Genomic DNA, 15,926 nt, shown 5'->3' with positions numbered 1-15,926 from the left:
GATGCCTGGGTGGCTCAGTCAGTTAAGCATCTGCCTTCAGCTCAGCTCATGATCCCAGGGTCCTGGGATTGAGTCCCACATTGGGCTCCTTGTTCCGTGGGGAGCCTGCTTCTCGCTCTACCTGCCGCTCCCCTTCTTGTGCTCTCTCTCTCTCCCATTCTCTGACAAATAAATAAATAAAAGCTTTTAAAATAAATAAATAAATTTAAAAGGGCTAGCTACCCAGGGGGTAAAATGGTTTGCAAAGTACTAGTGAAATCAGAATCCACAGGAGGAAAGAGCAGAAAAAAAAGAAAAACCTGGCTTAAAGCTAGATGTATAAACACAAACAAGTATAGGTCTTTAGTATAGGTCTTCAAACAAAAAAGTCAGTCTTTTAATCCTGTTCGTAACAAGAAAAATTAAATTACAAGTAAGTTACATATTCAAGGATAGAATAGTAAACATGAAAGCACCCATGATTTCAATAGACTAATAGACTGGATTGTCTGTTGTGAGAAAATCTTTATGATTCAGAATTATGATTCTGAAATATTCAGAAATATGATTCAGAAAGTGTTTTCTCAAACTGTTTCCTTTACCATTCTGAGATCGAGTACTGTTTGAAACAGGAAAAAAAAAAAAGTCATTAATTCAATCAACATTTAACTCACTTTGAAAACATTGCTAGGCATTCTCCAGGATTGTAGTGCTGATCTGACATGGATTCTAGTGTGAATCTTGTAGTCTAATAGAGAGAAAATACACATACACAAATAACTAGAATATGAATTCAAAGTGTAATTATCATGATAAATATAAAATAATGGGTTTCAGAAATTCAGAAGCATAAACAGAATTGTGGTTGGACCATACCTCCTTCCCAGAGTTTCTTGAAATGAGATACCTGCAGAGAACACTTGATTTTCTGAAAAAACTCCCAGATCCCAATATTTAATGATCATGAGAACTCTCATTTTGTATATCCTCTTCCAATTCAGACTAAAATGCATCCTCATTTGATGAACACACCAAGACAACATTCAAACAGCACTAATAATTCCCCAAATGAACCCCTGCAAAACTTAGTCCCAGCTTTCCAAATGTGTCTGCAACCACTAGTGTGCTAGTAAATGGTAAATGTTTAACAATGTGTGGGGAGGGGGGCGTTGGAGAGAGAAGCTACAATTTGTAGCATTTACAGATTTCTGTGCTGTAAATACTCTCACCATAACTGATTTTAGGCTACTATGGTGAGGTCACTGAAACCCACACACAGTCAACCACACACATAACTGTTGCCACTGAGTGGTGAAGGAGGATGCAGGCTGGGTGTAAATCCTGGGTATGCTGTGCAAACTTTGGCTAAGTCACTCAACCTGTCTGGGCTTCACTTTTTCTTCTCTAAGGAGGGAAGAATAATAAAATCTGATTGTTGTAAGGAATACATAAATTAATATGTGAAAAATTAATATGTGAATGTTTACCACGCAGTGCTATTGTTGCTAGCCATAACAATTCTATTGAAAATTAATCTCTGGGCAAGTTCCTAATCACAGTCTTTACTCACAAGGTGCTTGCATAAAGTAGTATTTCCAACATCTTTTTACAAATAATGTTACCAATCATCTCCTTCTGGACACTGTTAAGACTCTGAATCTTAAAATAAGATGGTCTGCATAGTCATGAAAATACTGATTCTCTGGACCACTATATGAATATTCTGAAAGGTTTAGCAAATATATTCATTAAGTATTAAATCTAAGAAACTTTCACTTCAAATTTTGTTGAGGATATGGAGAAAAAGGAACCCTCTTGCCCTGTCAGTAAGAATGCAGAATGGTGTAACCACTGTGGAAAACAGTATGCAGGTTCCTCAAAAAGTGGAAAATAGAACTACCTTATGATCCAATAATCCCACTACTGGGTATTTATCCAAAAACTACAAAAGCACTAATTCACAGGGCTATATGCACCCGTGTATTTATTGTAGCATTATTTACAATAGCCAAGTTATGGAAGCAGCCAAGTATCCATCAGTAGATGAATGGATAAAGAAGTGAAATATATATATGTGTGTGTATGTATGTATATATATATATATATATATATATATATAGTAATATTATCCAGCCATAAAAAAGAAGTATTGTCATTTGCAACATGCTAAGCAAAATAAATCAGAGAAAGACAAATACCACTGATTTCACTCATATGTGGAATTTAAGAAACAAAACAAATGAGCAAAGGAAAAAGAGAAGAGAGAGAGACAAACCAAGGAACAGGCTCTTAACTGTAGAGAACAAACTGATTGGGGGGGTGTGTGGATTAACTAGGGAATGGGGATAAAGGCGTGCACTTGTGAGGAGCACCAGATGATGTTTAGAAGTGTTGAATCACTCAACTGTACACCTGAAACTAATATAACCATAGGTTAACCAACTGGAATTAAGAATAATAATTTGGGGGCATGTGGACAGAGCTAAGCACAGTCATGGTGCTGGCCTTGCTGCAGCAGGATAAGGAACTGCAAAGGGCCGCCAAGGCCATGGAAACCAGGCAAGGCCAAGCCCAGCAGGGCTCTGTGAAATGCACCAGAATGTGACCTAAGCCCAGAAACAATGGAACTCAGCCAAGGGAAAGGTGCCTGAGCTGGTACTTGTTAAGCTCCTGAAGTGAGAGTGTCAAGTCTACCTCAGAGTAAACCCGAAGTTTATGACCAGTGTGGAAGCACGGTGGCTGAGTTGGCCACAGGCCTGTGACCAGCCTATGCCCAAGACTAAGAAGAAGGTGGCACAGAGGAAGATTTCCAGAAGTTTCATCAGGAATACTTCAGCAGCTAGGCTCCTGGGACTATACAGTAGGAAAGGCATTCAGCCAGTCTACTCCTCTGACCTCACAGCCTCTGCTGGCCCCAGGACCCTGCCAAGCTGCTGGCCTAGCATAAGGTAGCCCTTGGGCTTGGTTGAGGAGGGCAGGTAGGTAGGCAGTAAGTGGTGTTGGAATGGAGCTGGTGGTGGAAGCCCTAGGAAGAATATGTGCTCAGACCAGAGCTGACATCCATAGGCTTGGAAGGAGCCATCTACCTGCCAGAAAACTTTTCTGACTGTTCCGTTTGCTTTGACCCAAGTAGAACCTCTGGACTGTTTACTCTAGAGAAGTTACTGGCCCTTGGGGCCACACCTCTACAAGCAGGAGGAGGGCTGCTGGGTGGGCTTCTGGGTTCTAATAAATATGGACCCAAGGGCAAGAAAATAATATTAATAATAATAATTTTTTAAAAAGAGAGGAAGAAATCTTCACTTGACATAATGCTAAAAGATTATACTACTCATTCAGGATTTGGACTTTTTTTTCTGTTTTATCTTGGTTTCTAATTACATGGCATTATGGTAAAATATTAAAATTAGAATGTGACCTTGAATTGCAATTCTTTGTGTGCTATCTTAATTCCCACTGCCATTCACCTCATTTATGGCTCTGACTATAAACTACTTTGAGCCCAAGTTAGGTTCTATCCATCACTATTACTCCAGTGTCCTACCAGGACTTGGCACATAGTAGTTCATAAGTATTTATTGAATTAAGATGATTTAATACTCTTTCCCAAAATAAGTTCCATTAACTGATTCCCAGAAGAAGCAAAATAAGGATTCCAAAGCCAAAACCCTGGAAACGATACCCCTTCTCTTCCCAAGAATCATAAGACATGTTAGCATATTAAAGAATCTGCAAAGTTCTGCAGTTAAGACAACTGTTTAAAACTATTTAACCTAAAATTTTCTATTCAAGGAGCTCCTATTGATAGGGTTTAATTATAGTGTTATTATCCACATCTGGACAGCTTTGAGAGTGAAATGGGGCACTATTAATAATTACACCAGGAAACAGGGATAAACTGGGCCTATATAAAATCAGACATATAGTCATTCCACCTATGGACAGAAACATGGAAATTCCCACAACTACTGTTACATGGATATATGGATCAAAGCTTAGAATACAACAATTGACCTAAATTCCTTATTTTACTGATGAGAAACATGAGGTCACTGAGAAGTTCAATTACTCCCATTGGCAAGTCCCTTGGAACTCAGTTAAGAGGCAGAGCTGCAAATAAAATGCCACTTGTTGGAATGACATTTCCAAATCAGTTTCTGGTTTGTTCAGTCCTAAAATTAAAACAGTTAATTATTTGGCTGTATTTCCACAAAGAAAAAAAGAAACACCAGATTATATGCTTCTCTTAGAATATCAGTTTGTCATGTAGGAAGCACCGATTTTATGTAGGTGCAAATATACATCAGATGTCAGCTGGAGACCACTTGTCTCTTTGGAGATCTAGGAATAATTATCTTGAGTTCTCAACAATTCCATTACCTAACAGAAAGCCAAAGTTCTGCTCCAGCTTGTGGAACTTCCCATGGGCCTATTGCTCATGGTCCGCTCTGCCTGCTGGGCTCATGGTTTCTCTGTGACATACAACATTAACCTAGTCATAATACAAGGCTCACTTGCCCCAAAACAGATACACCCTCAGAAATTGTTAAAAGATTTTGAAAAATTTTGTAAGAAGAAAAAGGAAGGATTTACTCTACAGCAAAGCAAATGAGAGTCACAATTAAGCTATAGCATTTTTTTTAACTTTTTTTTTGCATTTTATTTTTTTAAGCCTTGGAGACATAAGCTATAGCATTTAAAAAATATTTGTTGGCTCTCCATGCTATGAATTTTCACTGGCCTCATCTTCATGTCATCTTCTGGTTACTTACCCTTACTCCTCCTCCTTTCTCTTTCCTCTTTCTATCCTCTTTCTTCTTCTCTACTGGGTACTCAACTACAAATTCTTTCCTTATGCTCATAAAAAAATATTACTTTTCCTTTGCCCTATCATAACTTGGTATCACCCAATACCCTAATCTGTGATATGATTCAAGTGTGGAGAGTGTGTTGGAGGGTCTTCTGTTCCAATCATTTCTCCCAATGAAGATAGAGCACACTTTAAAAGGAAACCAGGTAAAAATAATATTCTGTGTCTCATTAAGCAATTATATAGCTCAGTTGGAAGATAATTACATTTGCTCTGAAAGAAATGATGGTAACCTGGACTAGAGTGGTAGCAGTGAGAACAGAAAGAAATGGACAAACACAAGACACTGTCTGGGTATGAAGCCACAGGTATTGGTGGTTGATTGAAGAGGCAAGGAGGAAGAGGAACAATCTAGTCTAATTGTCCTCTCTAGATCTCTGGCTTCTGCAGCTGAAGAGTAGGGGCCCTCTTGACAAAGACAGTGGGCCTGAGGAGAGAGCAGGCTCAGAGGGGAATGTAATGAGGTTGGTTTTGGAGATGTTGGATGCGAAGTGCCCATGAGACAACCTCTGAGAGATGCCTCCTAGAAAGGTAAATGTGTGAGTTTGGCACTTAGGACAGTGACAGTAAGGGCACAGGCTTTGGAGTCAGAAGTAACTGGCTCCAAGTTCTAGCTCCCTCATTTAACCGGTGTGTGCCTTGAGCAAACTACTGGAATTCTCCATGCTTCTTCTATCTCGTCATCTGTACAGTAAGGCTTACTATTATACTTCTATGTTAAGAAGAGATCTCAAGATACCACAGATAACATGTATGAAACTTTTAGCACAGCTCAATAAAAATAAGTAATTCAAAAGATATTTATTCAGCAATTCCTATGTCTCAGACACCACTCTAAGTATCTTAGATATATATACCCACTTAATCTTTACAATAATCCTGTATCATAGACGATATTATTTTCTCCACTTTAAAGATGGGGGAACAAAGGCAGAAAAGGTTAGTAGCTTATAATACTTATAAATCAGGATGTGACGAAACCGAATCCAAGTAGTCTGGCTTCAGAGCATGTACACTTAACTACTGCCCCTGGACTTTCTCTTCATGTTAGCTAAAATTATTGTAATTATAGCCTTGGAAGTCCCCAGAAAGTGATGTGGGAGCAGGTGAGTAACTAAATAATTATACTAATAATACTTAACTTTTATGGAGTGCCTATTCTTTGTAAGGCAATATGCTAAATATTTTACATGGATATCGCAACAGTTGAATTTTATCAACAGTCCTATGATGTAGGTGCTATTATTTCTCTAAATGTGAAGATGAAGAAACAGATATGGAGAACATAAGTGGTCCTGACCAATGTCACAGAGATAAGTAATGGTATCAGACTCAAAACCAGACAGCCTGGCTGTCACATTCTAAAATGAAACATTAGGGTGTCTTAGTGGCTCAGTGGGTTAAGCCTCTGCCTTTGGCTCAGGTTATAATCTTAGGGTCTTGGGATCGAGCCCCACATTGGGCTCTCTGCTCAGGAGGGAGCCTGCCTCCCCCTCTCTCTCTGCCTGCCTTTCTGCCTACTTGTGATCTCTCTCTCTGTCAAATAAATAAATAAAATCTTTTTTAAAAAATAAAATGAAATGAAACATTAGAGAGGCAAAGAAGGTAATGTAAAGATGAGAAGAAGGTATAAGACAGAGTTATGAGGAACCCATGGTTCCACCATCCTGTTAAGAAATCTTTTAAAATGTAAGCAATCACCTTTCACTGCCCTTGCCAAAGAGGGCTGGCAAACACTCCCTGCTCTGCCCTTTTGCAGCACATTGCTGTACCTGACCTAAACCACAAGCTCATGGTGCCACCGTGACACGTTCACATGTCTCACAGGGATGCAAGCCCTACCATTGCAGGAACCTTCGCTCACCCCCTCAAGCAGCTAGTACCTTCAACAGCTCTCCTATAAATGTCTGCTGAATTAGAAAGCAGGGGAGAGAGCCAGACAAAAAGGGGAAGGAGAAGGAGCGAGGAGGCAGCAGCAAGAGAAAGCTTCCTGCCCTGTCTCCTAGCCAGAGCAGGGAAAAACTAGTTGTAGAATAGGATGAAATGTAAAATTCCTTTCCAGATCATTCTGCCACCTGGTAAGTTTTAGAAATCAGGATGGTCAGGGCGCCTGGGTGGCTCAGTGGGTTAAGCCTCTGCCTTCGGCTCAGGTCATGATCCCAGAGTCCTGGGATCGAGCCCCGCATTGGGCTCTCTGCTCAGCAAGGAGCCTGCTTCCCTTCCTCTCTCTCTGCCTGCCTCTTTGCCTACTTGTGATCTCTGTCTGTCAAATGAATAAATAAAATCTTAAAAAAAAAAAAAAAGAAATCAGGATGGTCTTTTCGTAGAGAAGGTAACAAGGCAGCCAAGTCTGGAAGGGAGAAAAAGAGCTTCCCCTAGACATGAGGATGGTGAGGAAAGAAAGAAGACATTCCAAGGCACATTTGGGAGCCACTCTCTATTTCTCAATTAATGCAATGATTAAGATGAAAGAACTCAGCAGGGCCTATGCTAAAGAACTTCATGTGCCATTCAAAGGAATTTAGCCTTTAGCCTGGACAGTTAAGGGTCTTACACTCAAAAGCCCCTAAGAGCCAGGATGATTGAGGGGACCTCCGCATCAGATTGGACAGCACTTGCCCTGCCTGTAGAAACAGCCTCCAGTAAGCTTCAGCCTTCTGGTGCCGTGCTGGAAGGAAGACCTGCCTCGGCCAGATAGCCAACCCACCAAGAGGCACCAGAAATCTACCTTTTTGTGCAAAACAACCCAAGTTTAAAGTACTAACAAAGGAAGATCACTGAATGTTTTTAAACAGAGAAGAACAGTATCATATTTTTATTTTAAAAAGATCACTTGTGCATCCATAAGGAGGACTGACTGTAAAAGACTACCGGCACATATAGTAGTAACCAGTCCTAGCCTACTGCAATTGCACTGGTAAGCCTCAAGAAGCCTAAGCCAGTGATGAAGTAGGAGAAAAGAGTTATCATTTTGAAATATTTAAGCAGAAAAAACAGACTTTTCAACTGATTGGAAGTAGTGGAGAGCAATGACAGGAAGATGTTGAGGACTTTTTCTGCCTAAAATTGCATGATGTTGAATGGAAAAGCTGAGGCCACTCAGACATGTTAATTGAAATATTCCTATGAAATATCCAAAAGGTAATGAATAATGCTATTTAAAATAAAATTATGAAAATCGTGTAGCAACTTGAAAACGTGATTGTGCTTTGCCAAATGAGGAAATAATCACAAATATCTATCTATGCCATGATTACAAAAATATCCAATGTCATACAACTTATATATGCATAAAAATGCTGAGTATAATTTTGAAAATGAAAATGGCTTAATTTGTTGAAATGACAAGATTTTAGGAGGTTTTTGTTCCCTTTCATTTATTTTATTGAAATCTTGTAAAACTTGTTTTGCAGTAAAAATAACAAAAAGGTGGCAAATAGTTTCGTGCAATTAAGAGAAGACAAGCTGGACATAAACTAAAGATTTTAGGGAAGGCTTCCTGGAGGAGGTGAGGTTTGAACAGGGACCTGAAGGAGTGGAAAGTAATTATTGCCTGAAGATGAGTGTTTTCCTTGCTTCTCCATGGAAAATTGTACTACTTCCAGGAAGAAAAAATACAATTCTACTATATATTGTGGAAGAGGATAAACAAAGCTGATTGCAATCTTGAAACTAATCTAATTTGCATCTAAAAGCCCACTCTGAATTTTCAAAAGATGAGCCCATGTTTGCCTTTTTGTTTGTTTGTTTAAAGGATGATGTTAGGGGTTCCTGAGTGGCTCAGTTGGTTAAATGTCTGCTTTTGGCTCAGGTCATGATCTCAGGGTCCTGGGATTGAGCCCCTTCACAGGCTCCCTGCTCCTCAGGGAGTCTGCTTCTCCCTCTACCTCTGCCCTCTCCCCCCGACCTCATCCCCGACTCATGTGCACTTTCTCTCTCTTTCTCTCTCTCAAATAAATAAATAAATAAATAAAATATTTTCAAAAAAATAATTTTATAGAATGGAATTCTCAGGACCTAAAATTCAGAAAACCTGAATTCAACTCAATTTCATCAATTAATTGGCTGTTGTCCCTCTTAAGTCACTCTTTCCATCTGGGCCTCCATTTTTCTTTCGTAAAATGGGACAGGTACATTAGTTGATCTCTTAAGTATCTATCCAAAAATAAAAGTATATTTTTCTCTGCTAAGAATACAGTACTCAGATTTTTCATGTAAAGCTTAGGCTTATGGAATTATTGACACACCCTGTCTTGTGTTTTCATTTTGTTGTTGACTAAAGGAGTATATTTTTAAGATCATCCATGCCATTTTAACAATTGAGTTTATCACTCAGAAGCAGCCAAGCAAAAGAATAGTGGAATGATCTGTTAAAAGCTTGCCTAAGGTACCAGCTCAGGAACCATACACTGAAATGTATGGGGGGGGGGGGGGCAGCAAAGCAAGATCATTGAGCAATAGTAAAGTGACAGTACTACGCTCCTGAAGAGGGAGGAGATCCAAGAGGATTGCCCTACACTGAAGATTTGACACTGTGACCTCCAAGATGCAGTGTAGTTGCTACTTGACATGTGGTACTATGTCTCCAATAACTCAAATACAAAACAAGAGGAACAAAGAGTCCAAGATCAAGAGGAATGCAAGTGTGCCCTCTTATCAGCACACTCAAGAGCCTACTTGTAGCATTTGGGCTTTCAGTCCTGCAACCTGAATCTCTGTTGGGTTACAGGTTCCAATTCCTGGAAGAGGAACACTTGCTATGGGATACAACAGTGGTTCCACTGAACTAGAAGCTATATCTACTGCTGGTAGAGTTTGAACTCTTCATGACATGGCAGTCACAGAAAGGAGTTACTGTACTTGCTGAGGCAATGAGCCTTGATTACCATAAGAATTTAGGGTTGGTAAATGTTTATAGCAGCAATGTCCACAATAGCCAAACTATAGAAAGAGGCTAGATGTCCATCAACAGATGAATTTTTTATATTTATATAAAATTAAATATTTTATATTTATATAATGGAATACTATGCAGCCATCAAAAAGGTGAAATCTTGCCATTGGCAATGACGTGGATGTAACTAGAGGGTTATTATGCTAAGCGAAAGAAGTCAATCCGAGAAAGACAATTATCACATGATCTCTCTGATATGAGGAATTTGAGAGGCAGGGCAGGGGTTCGTAGGGGAAAGGGAAGGAAAAATGAAACAAGATGGGACAGGGAATGAAAACAAACCATAAGACACTCTTAATTTCAGGAAACAAACTGAAGGCCACTGGAGGGTGGGAGGTAGGGATAGAGTATCTGGGTAATGCGCATTGGGGAGGGTATGTGCTAATGTGAGTGCTGTGAATTATGTAAGACTGATGATTCACAGACCTGTCCTGAAACAAATAGTACATTATATGTTAAAAAACAAACAAAAAAACAAAAAACAAAAAACAACTCAGGGTTGCTTCTACACAATGTCTAAGACCACAGATACTCACTAAGATATCTCAGTATTTCCACACCCAGTACTAACCATCAGTGGCCAGTTGTAACAACCATTATCCAGTAACACAGAATAACAAAGGGCTTAAAATCTTCAGAATGAAGGTCTGGGACACCCCACTAGGCAAGCATACCAGTGGAAGTACTTGCAGAGGGCGAGGAAATCTATAACGGATGGTAGAGGAGAGAAAGGACAGATCTCTAGTATAGTCTCAGGACCAATTGCAGAAGCAGGGACTGGAGTGGCTTTTCACTGACCGTCCCACCTTACCTCTTCTGGGAAAATGCACCTTGAAAGTAACTCTGACTGGTTGAACTTGTAACTCTACTCTCCAGGAAGATGTCCTCTTGTTCTAACAACAATAACAAAAAAAAAAAAAAAAAAAAATGGGGTTCCTATATTTTAGTTCGTGAACAAGATATAATTGGAGGACATAAATGGATCACAGTGGTACAAGGGGCAGACTGTAAGACATCTTTTTGCAATTTACAGATTGTATTAGCCTCACTTATCCTCCAGACAGCTGCCACCACAACCAACATACTCGGAATTTTTGCTACTTGAGGCCAACCAGCCACCCTCACGTCCCTGTCTTCTCCTACCTCTTTCTAACTCGATGAAATGCCACACCAAAGAGCATTTGCTTTGGCTTCTTAGAAGTTGGATGGTGCAAACCCAGTAGTGCTGAGGAGCAGACTGTGGGGCAAATTTTGACCAGTAAGAGGTAAGAGGTGGAAAAGAATCAGACAAATAAACTCTTTCCTTTTCTCCCTCCAATGGAATGTTCTGAAGCATGATTTCACCATGCAGCCTGGCCAAGCCAGTTAACCTGCTAATTGACCTGCTATCTCTTCAGCTTCATATAAAGCAATAGTCTACATGTTACCTTGCAGGATTACCCTCCTTCTCTGCCTTACTTCCTTTTTCTCCCACTCTTCCCGCCCTGAACTTGTATCTCTCAAACATCAGCGCTTAGTCCTTGCCTCAGATTCTATTTTCTTCAGAACCTAGGTTAAACAACTACTTTATTTAGACTCCTTTGAAGTTAGATGTCATCATGTAACTGAATTCGAAACAATGGACTACAAGGAGAAATTATGTATCCCACTTCCAAGCTTGATACATACAAATCTGCTCTGTTTCTATACAAACTAACTAAAAAGGAAAAAGAAAAAAGAAAAACTGGGGGTATTTGGGTATTTGGAAGCCTTTACATCGCAGAGCCTCTGTTAGCCTGAGTCCCTGAGTGATAGGGACTTGTACACATCCCCACTATTATCACATGAACAAAAAAATAAATTTCTGTTATGTTTGAACCACTATTGGTTCATTGCAATCAGAATACCCCCTAGTTAACAGACTTAAACCAGTAACTGTTAAAGTTACTGTAACCAGTAACTACAATCAGTAAAGGTCAAGATTCCAAAAAAGGTGTGATGCAAAAGCTGGGAATCACATGTTCCTCTTTTTTCTTTTCTTTTCCTTCCTTCCTTCCTTCCTTCCTTCCTTCCTTCCTTCCTTCCTTCCTTCTTTCTTTCTTTCTTTCTTTCTTTCTTTCTTTCTTTCTTTCTTCCTTTCTTTCTTCTTTGCCTGCTTGCCTGAAACTATAATTTATTTGTAAATTTGTGTAAATGAAGTAAAACAACAGAGTCAAGATTCACTTCTCCAAAATTTACAGTTAATAAGTCTACTTTAAAAGCCATTCCTACCCAGTCACCCTTCAACCTCTCTTCTCACACCTCCAGAAAAAAAAAGCCAAATGATCTGAACTGGCAGGCACTCATCGGGGTAAACATCTTTGCACAGGTTTTACTAACAAAGGCTACAATCCTAGGAATGCAAGAGAAAGTAAGCTAGATGCAATCACTGAAACGAAAAGACTTCTTCATTTCTGCCCTACATGTTACCCACAAATGAGAGCAATTTTTCTCTAAAAAAGAGAAAAGTCCCCATGTGAGGAACACTTCATTTTTGATATTATAGTAAATGGTACCCTCTAATCTTAAAACTCAGGACACTGTGGCCCATAACCATTACTCCCACTTGTGATCACTGCTTAATCTCAATCTTAATCTTAATACAAACAACTCAAAAATCTCCACCCACTTCATTCTCTTTCTCCATCTTGGTACCCATGTTATGGCTCCCTAGAGGTAAGCCTGTGGCATGGTAGAAGTAGTTAAGTCCCTGCCTTTCTCTCCCAGCGCGGTATGCAGTAAGAAAGAACAGATGCTGGGGCAGTCATGTGCTAATAACCGATGGCAGCAGCATCCCCAAGAAGCTGTGAAAGAGAGATGTAATCCAAACCAAAGAGGAGTCAGGAGCACAGGAAAGAGTCAACAGCTGTGGCTTCTGCTGGAGGGAAAGGAATAATTCATAGATCATACTAGACCTCACCCTCACCAACAGGACAGCTTTAAAGGAGGAAAAACTGCACATTATCTCTATTTGTCCATTCAGCATATATTCACTGAGAACTTACCATGCTTGGAACTCACTATACACCAGGTGCAATCAACATTGCAGTGTACAAGGTAATTAGATATCTGCTCTGATGGAGCTTGCGGACTAGTCTAGAAATTCCATACTACATTTTCAGTAAGTTTCAAGTACCAAGGAATTCCTTCCCACCGGCTTTCCTAAGAAAAAATAAATTGTAAAAATTATTATTATTACCCTAAACATCACTTATAAAACTTCTGAAAGCATCCTGGCATGGCTTAAGATATAAATTTTAAGACCCTGGCAAAACAGAATTTCTGATCAATTAAAATTCTCTACCATCTATCCGGGTTCTTTCCTCTTGTAAGATCTTTAAATGGACTATATGATTTTTGTAAAGAACCTTTGACATATCAGGAAGAGGTGAGACTTGAAATAGTGCTAGATTAGTCTACAGATTAAATACATCTTTTGGCTAAAGTATCTGGCGTGAGCTGGACAAAGGCAAAGGTCAGGAAACTTCATTCTTCGCAGACGATATTTTGCAAATGGGAGACTCTGCTGGAACAAGCAGTTGGCTAAAATGGCTGGTTCTTCTCTCAGAAAGACAATGGCTCAGGCGTAAGGGGGAACTGTACGCACAGCTGACAGAGGAGTGGGATAGTGGGATGAGCTGAAAGGAAGGGAGCCAGTCCCTTGCACATATTAAAAACAGCTCTGGATGTGATAATGGCATGGGGGCTGTATTATTTTTAATATCCTTATCAGTTAGAGATGCATAATGATATACTGATGTCTGAAGCAATAGGAGTCTAGAATTTTGGTTTTTTATTAAATATATTTTTAAAAGATTGTATTTATTTATTTGACAGAGAGAAAGATTACAAATAGGCAGAGAGGCAGGCAGAGAGGGAGAAGCAGGCTTCCCGCCAAGCAGAGAGCCTGATGCGAGGCTTGATCCCAGGACCCTGAGATCATGACCTGAGCCTAAGGCAGAGGCTTAACCCACTAAGCCATCCAGGAGACTTTTGTTTTGAAATATATCATTAAAGGACCACAAAATGCTGATATTTGTTAAAACTAGGTCATGGATACATGGGTAAAATCTCTCTATTTTGTGTGTTTGAAAATTTTCATTATAAAATATTTTTTAGAAGAGCTACACACTGGGTCAGAAAGTTGTATACAGCGAGGTACCAAGCTGTGAGCTTCTAACTGTAGCAGCTGCTACAGCACCAATAAATAGAAAATTCATGAACCTTTATTGCTCATCATCACTGAGGCATTGCTGCATAGAGTGGGAAGGTTCCTCATATTTGGGGGAGGAGAGTCCTGATGCAGTAAAACACAGGATCACATTCATTCTTTTTTGTGGCTCCTGGGAGGTGGTAGGCTGCTTCAGGATGGAGCTTAACATCTCTTTCCCAGCTACTGGCTGCCAGAAACTCACTGAAGTGGATGATGAATGCAAACTTCATACCTTTTATGAGACGCGTAAGACCCCAGAAGCTGCTGCCACTGCTGTGGGTGAAGAAGGGAAGGGTTACGTGGTCCGAATCCACGGTGGCGATGACAAACAAGGCTTCCCCATGAAGCAGGGTGGCCTGACCCATGGCCGTGTCCCCCTACTGCTGAGTGAGGGGCATTTGTGCTACAGACCAAGGAAGACTGGAGATAGAAAGTGCAAACCTGCTCGGGGGTCATATTGTGGATGCAATCTCAGTGTTCCCAGCTTGGTCATTGTAAAAGAAAGGGGGAGAAGGACATTCCTGGCTTTCCACTGTGCCTCATCATTTGGCATGCAAAAGAGCTAGCAGAATCCACAAGCGTTTCAGTCTGTTTAAAGAAGATGATGTCCACTGCATATTGTGAGAAAGTCCCTAAGTAAAGAAGCTAAGAAACCTAGAATCAAAGCACCCAAGACTCAGCACCTTGTTACTCAATGTGCCCTCTGACAGAAATGTAAGCGTATTGCTCTGAAGAAACAGCTCACAAAGTAAGACAAGGAAGAGGCTGCAGGACAGGCTAAACTTCCGGCCAAGAGAAGGAAGGAGACCGAAGGAAAATGCCAGCAACAGAATGCCAAGGGACAGAGGCTGTCTTCCCTGAGAGCTTCTACCTCTAAGTCTGAGGCCAGTCAAAAATGAGATTCTCTAGAGTTACAAATAAGATCAGACATTTAAAAAAGAAAAATAGGATCGCAATTTTGCTCTCCGCACAAACATATCCCAGATGCCACCCATCTCCCTCTCGATACAGCCGAGAGAATTCTCAGAACCATAGAACCCCTTGCTCTTCACCACATCTGTAGTTTCAAATACCTTACTGACCACAGAAGGCACTTTCTTGTGGACAGTTCATATTTATCTAGTTCTATTTCCATGTTTTTCATCCCCATCCAAACACTTGTCCATGACCACCTCTACTATGGTATATTTCTCACTCATATTACCTAACCGAACAATAACTACTTTTCCATAATATCATGAATATCTCCCTACTCAGCAATGATACTCCCACAAGCTATTACTTTTTTCCTCCTAAAAAATGAACCCACATCTGCATGGGACCAAACCCTTCTCTCCAATCAGTTTTCCCTCACTTCCCATCCCCCACAGGGGACCCACCCCCCAGGCTGGGCTGACTCTGGGCAAACAGCCTTTGGTTTCACTTACTGAGCTACTAACTAAGTACCGGGATTTAAGCATGAACACGTCATTCATTGATCCAACAGACAATTGTGAAGCACCTACTATGTGCCATGTGTTACATGTACAAAAATAAATAAATTAGATAGCAACCTTGAAGATAGTCAAAGTCTAGCATGGGAGTTAAGTGCAAAAACAATTGCAATAGGTTGGAGGGAAAAAATGCAGTTAGATATGTACGCGAGGTAGAGTGACAACATTGATGAATATACTTACTTCGACTTCTTGGAGTTAGGAGGTGGGACTATGAGGAGGGTGCTTCCGAAGATGAAAAAAATTCCTGATTCTGCCTCTGAAAGGTAGAGTAGCAGTTTGTCAGGCACATATAAGAAAGCTCAGATATAAATTATAAAAACTCTGTGAAGCTAGAATTAATAAAGGGAAGTCATAAGAGATAAGGTTGGAGGAATAGAATGCAAAGCTTCTTAACGC

General features: G+C 40.1%; 1 pseudogene; it reads left to right on the top strand.

Annotated features, from left to right (window-relative positions):
- The first annotated feature begins 14,189 nt into the window (after positions 1–14,189).
- On the top strand, positions 14,190–14,956 carry LOC125084867 (40S ribosomal protein S6-like; annotated as a pseudogene).
- The last annotated feature ends 970 nt before the right edge of the window (positions 14,957–15,926 follow it).

This window comes from Lutra lutra, chromosome 1 (genome assembly GCF_902655055.1).
Source record: "Lutra lutra chromosome 1, mLutLut1.2, whole genome shotgun sequence".
NCBI lineage: Eukaryota > Metazoa > Chordata > Mammalia > Carnivora > Mustelidae > Lutra > Lutra lutra.
This window is presented reverse-complemented; position numbering and strand designations above follow the sequence as displayed.